The sequence below is a fragment of the Rousettus aegyptiacus genome, unplaced genomic scaffold (genome assembly GCF_014176215.1).
Source record: "Rousettus aegyptiacus isolate mRouAeg1 unplaced genomic scaffold, mRouAeg1.p scaffold_m13_p_12, whole genome shotgun sequence".
NCBI classification, from domain to species: Eukaryota; Metazoa; Chordata; class Mammalia; order Chiroptera; family Pteropodidae; genus Rousettus; species Rousettus aegyptiacus.
The window spans coordinates 37,536,527-37,551,078 of NW_023416287.1; the positions used below are offsets into that span (position 1 = coordinate 37,536,527).

At 36.2% G+C, this 14,552-nt stretch overlaps 1 pseudogene; it reads left to right on the forward strand.

Annotated features, from left to right (window-relative positions):
* The first annotated feature begins 7,973 nt into the window (after window positions 1-7,973).
* LOC107516380 lies at window positions 7,974-8,702 on the forward strand (annotated as a pseudogene).
* Window positions 8,703-14,552: the final 5,850 nt, after the last annotated feature.

Consider the following 14,552-nt stretch of genomic DNA (forward strand, 5'->3'; position numbering starts at 1 on the left):
AGAGAATTAAATCTTGTTCAATTAAATCTGGCAGTAGGGATAAGGAAAGGTTTTATAATGGAATAATATTTAATTCTGGCCCTGAGAGATTAATAGGATCATCAGGTGGAGGCTCAGGTAAGAAGAGAGATCAGCATGTGAAGAGGGGCAAAGGAATGGGATAGCATGATGTGCCTGTTTGCTAAGAGAAGCTGAGTGTAGCTCAGTCATGAGTGCTGCAGAAATGGTAGAGGGTGAACCCAGAAGACAGGTTGCCTATGAATTGGGAAAGGCTTTGAATTTCATCCTAGAATTTGGGCCACCATTTAGTAAGAGTTTGGATAGTGTCATTAATACCAGCCACTCGCAGGTTTCTAGTAGGCAGGCAGGCCCAGCCCCTGTTGAAGGCCAAGAATGGAGGAGAGAAGATAAGGTGGCAGAGTGAGGAAGGGAAACAGATGAGTTAAAGCAGTCTTACAATTCCAAACTGAACTGAGTGGTTATGGATTTTAGTGATTGAAATATTGACTACAGGGAAAGATTTAAAGGGAGAGAGATGATAAATTTAATTTTGATAAAATTGGAAACATCCACAAGAAGCTAACAATTAGGCTGCTGATAATGTTGTTCTGGAATTTGAGAGACAGCCAGGGCTGAGCTTAGCTGCTTGAGAGAAAGCAGTGAGAATGAATGAGGTGCCTAAAGAGGGAATGGTAAATAGAAAGAGAAGAAAGTGAAGATATCTTGGAGGACAACCACCTGATGAGGAGTCCATGAACATAATAGGAAAAGTGAGAAAAGTACAGTAAGAATAATAGAGAGTTGTATTTTGGCATACACAGAAATTTAAGATTTTATAAGACAGTTGGCAATTTTTAAAGCTCAAAGGAACTCAAGATAGAGGAGAAATTTTTTAAAAATGTAATTAGAATTGGAAGTTATTTGAACACAAAATGAGTAAGTGCAGTCAGTTAGTAAAATAATGAGGCTATAGGAGTTCTGGTCAAGATGGCAGAGTAAGCAAAGGCTATGTATGCCTCTTCCCAAAACCACATTAAAATTACAACTGAATTTTGGAATAGTCAACCTAAAGAACCATCTGAAGACTAGCTGAACAGAAGTCCTATATCTAAGGATATAAAGAAGAGACCACAATGAGACTGGTAAGAAGCGCAGAGACATGAAATGAATTGGTCCTATATCCATGTGTGGTAGTTGAGCATCAGGAGGGCTATCTTAGCTATGGAGATCTCCCCGGAAGAATGAGCGGCCCAAGCCCCATGCTAGTGTTCCTTGGCCCAGAATTCCAATGCTGGAAAGAGAAATCCCCACAAAAATATGACTGTGAAAATTACTGGGGAGATGGAAGGCAACTAGAAATGCAGACACCCTCTTAATGGGCTTGTGCAGAGACTCACTCACTTGTAGGTACTCACCGTGGGCTCTAGCAGAGGGACAGCTGCTTTGGATGTGCCATGGGAAAGATTGAGTTGTATGGCTTCAGGGCAAGGGCTGGAGGGGCAGCTGCCATTGTCTATTTGTTGAGTCATCCTCCTATGCAGCCTACAGGCAGGCACTATCTTCCCTGTGTTTAGTTCTCCGCCCACATAACCACACCTGAATCTGAATTGGCCTGTTGAAGGATATCACCAGGCGACTTGCAGACCCTGCCCCCCCAAATTGAGAATTGCAGGTGGCAATTTTAAAGCCCTGGCTCATGCTCTTGGCATGGGTCTCCTTCTGCAGCAATCAACAAGCCTCAGCTTGCACACCTCTGGAGATACTTTTGGGGGTGAGCAACCACACCAGGCCTGAACTGCAGTATTTCTTGAACAAATCTTGAGGGTCTGCATTCTCAAGGTGGGCAGCACCTGGTGTGATCTGAGACTTTCGTGAGTGACCATAGGCTCATCACTGGCAACAAATCTGAATCTGCACTAACCTGAGAAACCCACTTTCCCTACTCTAGTGACTCTCTGGAATCCTGCTTCTTCCAAGTCGTGTACTGACTGAGGTTCTTTCAGCTGCTTAAACTTATGGACAGCTGGCAGGCAGCCTCAGGCCTGGGGGTGCCCTGGGCCTTTTGCTGAGCTCCCCAAGCTTAGTACTGGTGGCAGTCAGCCTTGGTTCACTGCAAGGCCTCTCTCATGTACTTCAAGGTCCAACACAGAAAGCAACCAACCATAGATAGATTTGTAGCTCTGACCAGTTAGCCGCGGGCCAATCACACGCAGTAGCTGACCTTTGCCTGAAGAGGAAGCACTCCCAATGGGCTCCAGAACCAATACACCTGGATGCTGGCTTTAGACCTCATCAGAGTTCCACCTTGTTAGCCCCACAAGTGGCACACCCATGGTCCCAAAAGGCACAAGAGACCACTGGGGTGAATCCCAACCTATAGGGTAAGCCCCCACAAACTGTTTATATACTGTGGGCATGGTCAATGTTCATAGCACATCGGCCTGAGAGTCAATCCCACCCACTGATGTGCCAACAGTAATCAGAGCTTAACTACAACAGGAGGGCACACAAAACCCACACAAGGGACACTCCTGGAGCACCTGAAGCAGATTGTCAGGGAGACTGTACCATTAGGCCACACAGGACACCTACTACATAAGGTCACCAAGCTGAGACTGATGTAGCAGATCTACCTAATACATAGAAATAAATACAGAGAGGCAGTCAAAATGGAAACAAACAAATGAACAAATATGTCCCAAGTGAAAGAATAGGAAGTTACTCCAGAAAAAGAACTAAATAAAATTGAGGCAAGCAATATACCAGATACAGAGTTCAAAACACTGGTGATAAGGATGACCAATGAGCTTAGGGGAAGGATAGATGATCTCAGTGAGTGCTTCAACAAAGAGACAGTAAGCATAAAAAAGGACATAGAAACTATACAAAACAATGAGTGAGAAATGAAGAATACAATATCTCATGAAGAATACAATCAGAACAGTGCAAACGAAACAAAACAAAACAAGAATAGTTTAAGGGAGTTCTGGGATAGCACCAAGCTTAACAATATTCGCATCATAGGCGTGTCAGAAGGTAAAAAAGAGAAGCAAGGGATTGAAGATGTATATGAGGAAATAATGATGGAAAACATCCCTAACCTGGTGGGAGAAATAGACATATAAGCCCATGAACCACAGAGTCCCAAACAAGGTGAAAGCAAAAAGGCCCACAACATGACACATCATAACTAAAATGCTAAATTGTAAAGTCAAAGAGGGAATCCTAAAAGCAGCGAGAGAAAGGCAGTTAGTTATATACAAGGGTATTCCCATGGGACTGTCAGCTGATTTCTCAAAAGAAACTTTGCAAGCCAGAAGGAAATGGGACAGAAAATTCAAAGTGATGAAAAGCAAGGATCTACAACCAAGACTACTCTACCCAGCAAAGCTATCAATTAAAATTTTAAGTGAGATAAAAAGCTTCCTAGACAGGAAAAACCTAAAGGAATTCACTACCACCAAGCCAGTATTACAAGAAATGTTGAAGGGACTTCTTTAAGAAGAAGCGGAAGAAAAATAAAACATAAATAAGAATAGTAAAATGGCAACACCTATATACTTATCAACAATCACTTTAAATGTAAATGGATTAAAAGCTTCGATCAAAATACATAGAGTAGCTACATGGATAAGAAAACAAAACCCATATATGCTGTCTACAAGAGAACCACCTCAGATAAAAGGACAAGCACAGACTAAAAGTAAAAGGATGAACATAGATATTTAATGAAAATGGAAATAAAAAAGCTGGGGTACCAATACTTATATCAGACAAAATAGACTTTAAAATGAAGGCTGTACTAAGGGACAAAGAAGGACATTCCACAATGCTAAAGGAATCAATCCAGCAAGAGGGTATAACCCTAGTAAATCTTTATTAACCTAACATAAGAGCAACTAAATATATAAAGCAAATATTGACCAATATAAAGGAGAGACTGACGGTATTATATTCATAATTGGAGACTTTAACACCCCATTGACACCAATGGACAGATATTTCAGACAGAAAGTCAATAAGGAAACAGTGACTTTCAATGACACACTAGACCAGATGGATTTAATTAATATTTTAAGAGAGCATTTTAGCCCAAAGCTGCAGAAGAAATACATTCTTCTCAAGTGCACATGAAACATTTTCCACAACAGACTACATGTTGGGCCACAAAATAAATCTCAGTAAATTTAACAAGACTGAAATCATATCAACCATCTTCCCTAAAACAATGGTATAAAACTAGAAATCAATCACAAAAAAAAATACACAAACACGTTGAAGCTACATAACATGCTCCTATTAAATTATTAACATTGGGCTAACAATAAGATCAAAGAAGAAATATAAAGATATCTTAAGACAAATGAAAATGAAAACACAACAAACCCAAACCTATGACACAGCAAAAGCAGTCCTAAGAGGGAAATTCACAGCAATACAGGCTTACCTCAGGAAACAAGAAATTTCTCAAATAAACTATCTAACCTCACACTTCGGGAAACTAGGAAAAGAACAGCAAACAAAGCCCAAAGGGAACAGAAGGAGGGAATAATAAAAGAATGAGCTGAAATAAATGAAATAGAGTCTAGAAAAACAAAACAAAAATTGATGAAATTAAGAGCTGGTTCTTTGAAAAGTTAAACAGAATTGATAAACCTTTAACCAGACTCATCAAGAATAAAAAGAGGAGAGACTCAAATAAAAAAAAAATCAGAAACAAAGGGGAGAAGTGACAAATGACTCCACAGAAATACAAAAGGTTATAAAAAAAAAATACTATGAGCAAGTGTATGCCAACAAATTGGATAATCTGGAAGAAAAGGATACATTCCTAGAAATCTCCCAAGTCTGAGTCAAGCAGAAACAGAAAATCTGAACAGATTGCTGCTAATGAAATCTAATCCATAATCAAAAAACTCCCAACAAACAAAAGTCCTAAAGCAGATGGCTTCACAAGTGAAATTCGAAGAATTAGCACCTATGCTTCTCGAACTATTCTAAAAAAAGTTCAAGAGGAGAGAAGGCTTTCTAACTCATTTTACGAGGCCACCATTATCCTAATTCCCAAACCAGACAAAGACAGTACAAAAAAAAATTATAGACCAATATCCCTGATGAATATTGATGCAAAAATCCCCAACGAAATATTAGCAAACTGAAAATAGCATTACTTTCAGTATGATCTTTAGCATTACAAAAGATCACACATCATGATCAATTTGGATTTATTCCTGGATTCAAGGTTAGTTCAATATCTGCAAATCAACTAATGTATATACCACATTAATAAATTGAAAGATAAAAATTATAGATCATATAAGTAGATGCAGAAAATGCATTTGACAAAATCCAGCATCAATTTATGATAAAAACTTTCAGTAAAGTGAGACTAGATGGAACATACCTTAACATAATAAAAGCCGTTTACGAAAAACCTATAGCTAACATCATCCTCAATGGGGAAAAGCTAAAAGCGTTTTTCTTAAGATCAGGAACAAGACAAGGATGTCCACTTTCGCCACTTTTATTCAGCATAGTAGTGGACATTCTAGCCACAGAAATCAGACAAGGAAAAGAAATAAAAGGTAGCCAACTGAAAAGAAAGAAGCAAAACTGTCATTATTTGCAGATGACATGATACTATATATAGAGAACCCTAAAGAGTCAACCAAAAAAATGTTAGAACTGATAAATGAATTCAGTAAAGGAGCAGGATACAAAATGAATAATCATTTTGTTATACACCAATAATGAACTATCAGAAATAGAAATTAAAAAACAATTTCATTTATAATTGCATCGAAAAAATAAAATACTTAGGAATAAATTTAACCAAGGGTACAAATAAATGGAAATATATGTCGTGTTAATGGATAGGAAGAATAACATTAAAATGTCCATACTATCCAAAGCAATCTATAGATTCAATGCAATCCCTATCAAAATACCAATGGCATTTTTCAGAGAACTAGAACAAATATTCCTAAAATATATGTGGAAGCATAAAAGTTCCCAAATAGCTATGGCAATCTTGAGAAAAAAAAAAAAGAACAAAGTTGGAAGTATCATCCTACCTGATATCAAACTATACTACAAGGTTATAGTAATAAAAACAGCATAAAAACTGGCATAAAAACAGATACATAGCTCAATGGAACAGAATAGAGAGTTCAGAAACAAACCTGTCCTTTATGGTCATTTAATCTACGACAAAGTGTGCAAGAACATACAATGGGGTAAAGACAATCTCTTCAATAAATGGTGTTGAGAAAATGGGACGGATGCATGCAAATAAATGAAACTGGACCACTTTCTTACACTATATATAATAATAAACTCAGAATGGATAAAGTGGTACATATATACAATGGAATATTACTAAGCCATAAAAAATGAAATCTTATCATTTGCCACAACATAAATAGACCTGGAGGGTATTATGCTAAGTGAAATAAGTCAGACAGAGAAAGACAGATACCATATGATTTCACTTATGTGTGGAATCTAAGGAACAAAATAAATGAACTAACAAAATGAAAACAGACTCATAGATACAGAGAACAAACTAGTGATTGCCAGATGAAGTGGGGGAGAGTTGAGGGTTGGGTGAAAATGATGAAGGGATTAAGAAGTACAAATTGGTTGTTACAAAATAGTCACAAGGATGTGAAATACAGCTTGGGGAATATAGTCAATAAAATTTTAATAACTATTTGAATGCCAGTTGGGTACTAGGCTAATTGGCAGGATCACTATGTAAATTCTTTAAATGTTTAACAATTTTTCTGTAACCTGAAACTAATGTAAAAATAATATTGAATGTCAACTCCAATTGAAAAATAAAAATTAAAAACCGAGAGAAGAGAGAAACAAATTGTTAGCTTTAGGTGAAGCCTAAGTCTAAGGAATGTTTGGTGACTTTTAATTTAGATATAATTTCAAACTTGCAAAAAGGTTGTTGCAAAAAGAATACAGAGAGCTTCCATATCCCTAGATTCACCATTTACTATTTGTTAAATTTTGTCTCCTTCCTTCCTTCCTTCCTTCCTTCCTTCCTTCCTTCCTTCCTTCCTTCCTTCCTTCCTTCCTTCCTCCCTTCCTCCCTTCCCTCCCTCCCTTCCTCTCTTTCTCTTTCAGTAATTTGAGTTGCAGACTTCATGGCACCTTTACATCTAGGTATTTTAGTGTGTATTTCATAAGAACAAGGCCGCTATTTTCCATAACATCAGTACAGTTATTAATTAGACTGAGAAATTTCATATGGATATAATACCATTATCTAAGTATATTCCCTGTTCAAATTTCAGTAATTAACCTATAAATGCCCATAATAGGTATTTTTTTCCCATTCTGGATCCACATAAGGATTATATAGTTCATTTAGTTGTCATGTCTCTTTCATGCCCTTGAATCTGGAACAATTCCTAACCTTTTCTTTGTATTTTGTGACATTGACATTTTCTGAGGAGTACAGACTGATTATTTTGTAGAATGTCCCTCAACATGAGTTTGATAATTCTTCAAAATTTGATCATGGTTACTAATTTTTTTTTTTCAAGAAAACCTCAGAAGTGATGTTATGTCCTTCTCAGGACATCTTATCAGGAGGTACATAATGTTTTGCTTTCTTATTGGGGATATGAACTTAGGTACTTGTTGAGACGGTGTATACCATTTTTCTCCACTGTAAAAGTAGCAATTTTCTTTCTATTTATGGGGAGATATTTTGAGACTATGTAAATATCCTGTCCTCATTAGATAATAACCTACTAATTTTAGTTTGCATCAGCGATTTTTGCCTGAATCAATTATTATTATGTTTACAATATGTGGTGGTTTTTTTCTAAAAAATTTTGTTCCTCCTGCATTTATTAGTTGATTTATTTCTATAAGAAAGAAAACTCCATTATTCATTCATTTATTCATTCATTCATCATTCATATCAGTGTGGATAAAGAAGGTTTTTAAAAAGGATGTGGAAAGACTTGGACACAGCTCTTCTTGGTCCAGAGTTATTGCAAGCAATAAGACTATTTCACACTGGGATGCCAAATCTTGTCCCTATACTACTTCTTCCAGAAAGTGGAGGAAAAGTTCATCATGGGCTGACCCCTGAGGAATTCTTCCAGTTCTTTTCTCCTAAAACCAGTGTAAGAGGACCCTATGTGCTTGGAACTCACTTATCTTATATTTTCTATCTAAACAAATACATGTGATTACTTCAGAGACCATCTCTGCCATATCAACGATAGGGATGACTGTCTATGTAATTAAAAAATATAATGTCTTTACTGGAGAATTTGCTGATAAACTCAAAGAGCAAAATATTGGCCAGCTAAAAGAGGTGAAACAGGCTTCTATCAAACATCCAAAATGCAATTGATCTGGAGAAGTCACAGCAGGCACTAGTTCAAAAGTGCCATTATGTTTTTGATTTTCAGAGGAATAAAATGGCTATGGCCTTCGAGGTTACTTACTGGGAACAGCTATACAGAGTAGACTACGAGGTAAAGAATCATCTCGATTTTCACACCTCTGTGCAGAATATGATGCATCGAAACAAGCAAGAGCATGTGATAAGCTGGTTGGAGAAGCATGTGGCTCAAAGCATCTCTACACAGTAGGAAAAGGAGACAATTGCCAAGTGCATTACTGATCTAAAGCTGCTTGCAAAGAAGGCTCAAGGACAACCAGTTCTGTAAATGCATCTATACCAATTGAGACAGCTATAAACAGTTGACTGACTAAATAGAAACTAGTTTATATGACAGATTTCTGCATTGCAGTCTACTGAAGTTACACTTTCCTTCACCTACAAATAAAAAACTAGAATTTCACATAGTAAGAGAATTAAAACAATCTATTAGCCAAAAAAAATCACCAAAATTCTGCTATTAACTAGGAAAAAAAGATTCTAGAGAGGGGCTGTAGGCTGTAGGCCGAAGATGGAGTAAAAGAAAAAAAATGCTAATGGAAAAAGTTTTATCAAGGTGAAATTCAAAAAACTAGTAACAGATATTCGAAATGGGATTGATCAATATGGCAAATGATGAAAGACAATTTTGAATTTCAATCTGATTGAAGAGCTGCCTATCAATTTGGCTTTCACAAGAAGTTCTGTGTGGCTTGGCCTCTTTGAAATTGTTTAAAAGAATTGCTTAGTCTTTTGAATAATAAAAAAAAATATGTCATTAGACTCCTCCCCATCATGAAGTGCCCATCTCTCCTGAGCTTAGGTCAAGTGACTTGATGTTCAGCCTTCTCTGAAGCAGAGATGTGATCAAGGTCTTGTGAGCATCCTTCAGAAAACACTTTTTTCAGGGAAAAGGAGAGAGTTGATACAGACGTTGATTGAGGTGTGTCTGAAGTGGACTTAAGCAAACTGTTGAAAACCTTATAACATCACTGACCACAATAAAATATTTAATCAAGAAAGAGTTGCAATTGCTGATATTCTATGTAGAAAATTCAAGTACAGATGAAAAAACACATAGGAAAATTTTTCTGTTACAATTAAGCTCCATATATATTGAGTTGTGTAAATTTATAAACACTTTTAATCAAAAACTATCTTATATGCCATGTTGATTGTGTAATTTTTACAAATCTTGCCTCAGGTTTAGCTAAGTGTTCTGCATTTGGAAGGCAGTTTCTTCTAAGTGAATATAATGAACGTTTTCTGATATAAAGAACCATTATCATATTTTCTAGAGTTAAAAGAGTTGTTTGAGAAGACATTTTTTTTTCATTTTAGGATGTAATAAATTCAACTATTCTATAAAGAATCCATTGGTGGCATTCGTGTATTCATTATTAACAAATATGTGCACCTGCAGTTCTCAAGAATGAGATGAAGAAATCACCAGTCTGAAGCACAAATTCCAGGGACGATGAATCACTCTGAAACACAATCATTTTGGAAAATTACTGAAACAACATAGCAATAACAAACATATAATACAATGTTATATTTCCATATGGACACCTGCATTATGGAGGAAATGTACTCTTTGGTGGCTTTAATATCAGGGAGTTAAATTAACTCAAACTTTTCTCAGTCAGTCCAAATAAGGCAGAGCCAAGTGCTTTTGAAACTAATTGACATAGGAATTATTATCAGGAACCCGAAGACATCAGAAGAAAAACTATGTTCAACAAACACTTTGAAATTTAACTTTTCATATTCTACGCAGATGCATCATTATTAAGTTAGAATAACCATTACAAAGTTAAGCAGTGTAATCTTTTAATAAGCTATATCTGCTTATAAAAAGTTAAGGTAAGACCTGTACAAAGTAACCAGTTCAAATAAGTGGCACTCTCCTTTTTTTTCCTTTACCTCAAATATCCATGTAAATATTCTTTTGGTCTTGAATGTGTTTCTTCATTATATTTTGACTGTATAGATAGAACCTAAAAGAGATAATTAGAGTTAACATTACTGAAATTAATATGAAAACACACACATGCATTGCAACCCCAAAAATAGATATCAGCTGATCTTTAGAGAGCTTTAACACTATCCATATAATATGTAATTTGAAAATGTTGCAAGTAACAAGAATAGAGTACTTAGAATTAAAAAATAAATATCTAGACTTCCAGTCAAGATGGATTAGTAGTAGACACTGTGCTTGCCTCCTCTCACAACCACATCAAAAGTTACAACTAAATTGCAGAACAACCATCATTGGGAATTGCTTGAAGTCTGGCTGAAAAGAAGTCCAACAGCTGGAAACATACAGAGGAAGCTACCTCGAGACTGGTAGGAGGGATAGACGCTCAAAACAGGCTTGTTCCACAACCACATGTGGTAGTTAAGAGCCAGGAGGGATATTTCAGCTGCGGAGGTCCCCATGGAAGAACAAAAGGATCCCAACCCCACACCAGGCTTCCCAACCCAGGGTTCCAGTGACAGGAAGAGAAGTCCCCACAACCCCTAGCTGTGAAAACCAGCAGAGATTGTGGATGAGTGAGATGAAAGGCTGCCGGACACAAATGTTCCTCTAAAGGACTCATTTGCTCTGAGCTCTAGCACTGGGGTAGCTGTTTGAAAAGCACCAGGGACAAACAGGGAGGAACTGAATTATCTGGCTTTAGGGCGAGCTCATTCTACACAGTAGTGCTGGCAGAATCCTGGAAGAGTTAATTCTTTGTTGAGCCTTACCCCTTCCTAGTGCACAGACACAGGCATCTACCATATCTGAGTCTCCATCAACCTGGATAACACAGGTCACCCTTGCCAGGTTATTCCCTGGGACTCCACCTCTCCCAACTTGCTGGCCCACCCAAGCTGGGAAAATGGGGAGAAAAAAAACATGTCCCATATGGACAGAACAAAGCTGCAGAAAGAACATTAATTAGCAAAATGGAGATAAACAATTTATCAGATGCAAAATTCAAAACACTGGTTATAAGGATATTCAATAAACTTAAGAGAAGAGTCAAAGAACTCAATGATAACTTTAGTAAAGAAATAGAAAACATAAAAATGGAGGTAGGAAACAAAAAATAACAGTCAGAAATGAAGAATACAATAACTGAAATGAGAATAATTAGAGAGAATCAACAGTAGATTAGATGAAGCAGAGGATCAAATCAGTGACTTAGAAGATAAAGTAGCAGAAAACACCCAATCAGAACAGCAACAACAAAAAAGAATCCCCCCAAATGAGGATAGTTTAAGGAGCCTCTAGGACAACATCAAGCGCAACAGCATTCGCATTATAGGGGTACCAGAAGGAGAAGGAAGAGAGCAAGGAATTGAAAACATATTTCAAGAAATAATGCCTGAAAACTTCCCTAACATGGTGAAGGATATAGATGGATATAGATGTACAAGCCTGGGAAGTGCAGAGAGTCCCAAACAAGATGAACCTAAAGAGGCCCACACCAAGACACATCATGATTAAAATGCCAAAGGCCAAAGATGAGATAATCTTAAAAGCAGCAAAAGACAAGTAATTGTTACCTACAAGGGGGCTCTTGTAAAACTGTCAGTTGATTTTTCAACAGCAGTTTTACAGGCCAGAAGGGATTGGCACAAAATACTCAAAGTGTTGAAAAACAAGGACCTACAGCCAAGATTACTCTACCCAGCAAAGCTATCATTTAGAATTAAAGGACAGATAAAAAGCTTCCAAGACAAGAACAAGTTAAAAGAATTCATCAACACCAAACCAGTATTACAAGAAATGTTAGAGGAACTTCTTTAAGAAGTAGAAGAAGAAGAGATCAAAAATATGAATAATAAAATGGTGATAACTACATAACTATCAACAATTACTTTAGTTTTTCATTATTAAGTACAATGTTAGCTGAGGGTTTGTCATATATGGCCTTTATTATGTTAAGGTACTTTCTTTCTATACTGATTTTGTTAAGTGTTTTGATCATAAATGGATGTTATATCTTGTTGAAAGCTCTGCATGTATTGGTATGATCATATGATTCTTATTTTTTAATTTGTTTATGTGGTATATCACATTAATAAATTTATGTATGTTGAATCATCCTTGTGCCTCTGGGATAAAGCCCACTGGATTATGGTGTATAATCCTTTTAGTATGTTGCTGTTTTTGGCTGGCTAGTATCTCGTTTAGGATTTTTGATCTGTGTTTATGAGAGATATTGGTCTTTAGTTATCTTTTTTTGTGTTATCATTACCAAGTTTTTGTATCAGGGTAATATTGGCCTCATAAAATGAGTTGGGAAGTATTGCCTCCTCTTCGATTTTTTGGAAAAGTTTGAAGAGACTAGGTATTAAATCTTCTTTGAATGTTTGGTAGAATTCACTGGTGAAGCCATCTGATCCTGGACTTTTACTTTTTGGAAGGATTTGATAATTTTTTCAATTTCCATACTGTTGATTTGTCTATTTAGATTTTCCAGTTCTTCTTGATTCAGTCTAAGAAGATTGTATTTTTCTAAGTACTTGTCCATTTCTTCTAGGGTATTAAATTTGGTGTTATATACTTTTTCTAGTATTCTCATATGATCCTTTGTATTTCTGCAGTCAGTTATAATTTCCCCTCTTTCATCCTTGATTTTGTTTATTCATATCCTTTCTCTTCTTTCTTTAGTGAGGCTAGCCAGGGGTTTGACAATTTTACTTGTCAATTTTATTAACCAATTCTTTGTTGCATTTATTTTTTCTATTGTTTTTATTTGTTTGTTTTCAATTTCATTTGTTTCTACTCTAATTTTGATCATTTATTTCCTTCTGTGGAATTTAGACTTCATTTGTTCTTCCTTTTTTAGTTTTTTAAGATAAAGCATTAGGTTGTTTATTTGGGCTTGTTCTTATTTTTGGAGGTAGGCCTGTAATGATATGAACTTTCCTCTTATGACCGCTTTTGCCGTGTTCTAAAAGTTTTGATATGTTGTACTATCATTATCATTTGTTTCTATGTATCTCTTGATCTCTTTTTTTATTTCTTCTCTATCCCAGTTATTCTTCAGTAGCATGTTGTTTAATCTCCATGTATTTGTGGTTCTTCCTAATTTCTTGTAGTTGATCTCTAGTTTCAAAGCATTATGATCAGAGAATATGGTTGGTATGATTTCAACCCTCATATTTGTTAAGGCTATCCCTGTGTCCCAGGATGCGGTTGATTCTTGAGAATGTTCTATGCGCACTAGAGAAGAATGTATAAGCAGCTGTTTTGGGATGGAAGGCTCTGTAAATGTCAATTATGTCCAGCTGGACTATTATTCTTATGTTTCCTCTCCTGATGGTGTCAGCTAGTTTTTGAATTTCTCTTTCATTATTTTTCATTCTTTGGTTTCTCTCTTCTTCCTTCTGATTTATTTCTAGATTTCTGTCTTTGGTATCACTGATCCTTTCCTCCATTTGGTCAACTCTATTTCCCAAGCTTACTATTTCATTTTTCAATTCTTGTGGTGTTTTTGTTTTTGTTTTTTTAATCTCCAGAATATCTATTCTGTTCTTTTTGAAGAGTTTTGGTCTCCTTGCTAAAGAACTAATTTTGCTCATCTAGTAATTTTTTCAGTTCCTGAAATTGTTGGTATGACTCGCTTTGGAACTCACTGAGTTTTTTTAGAAGTATTATCCTGAATTCTCTGTTACTTAAGTTGCATATTTCTATGTCTGTAAGTTTATTTTCTGAAGATTTGTCTCTTTCTTTCTGAGATGCCTTGTCTCCTTGGTTGTTCATAGTGTTTAATGAACTCTTTCTCTGCCTGGGCATTAATGGAAAAGTATTCAGTTTTTTCCAGGAAGATTTATTATATAAAGATGTCTCCTAGCTTGTTGCAAAGAAGGTTTTTTTTTGTTTTTTTTTTTTTTTGTTTTTTTGTTTTTTTTGGTTTCTGGTAGGTAGTGTCTAAGCCTCTTGGATCCCTGCTTTATATAAAGCCTTAATAATGCCTTTCCCCCCCTTATAGATGTTTAATCATGCTCGCTACTCTCAGTCTCAGTCCCCATCAGTGTTAGCAACAGTTTTGGTAGTGTTTGCTCAGATTCCGCTGGGGTTTTGCATTGTTCAGTCTCAGAGGATATGGGGAGAAGGGCCCTCTGGGTTGGAGGTTGA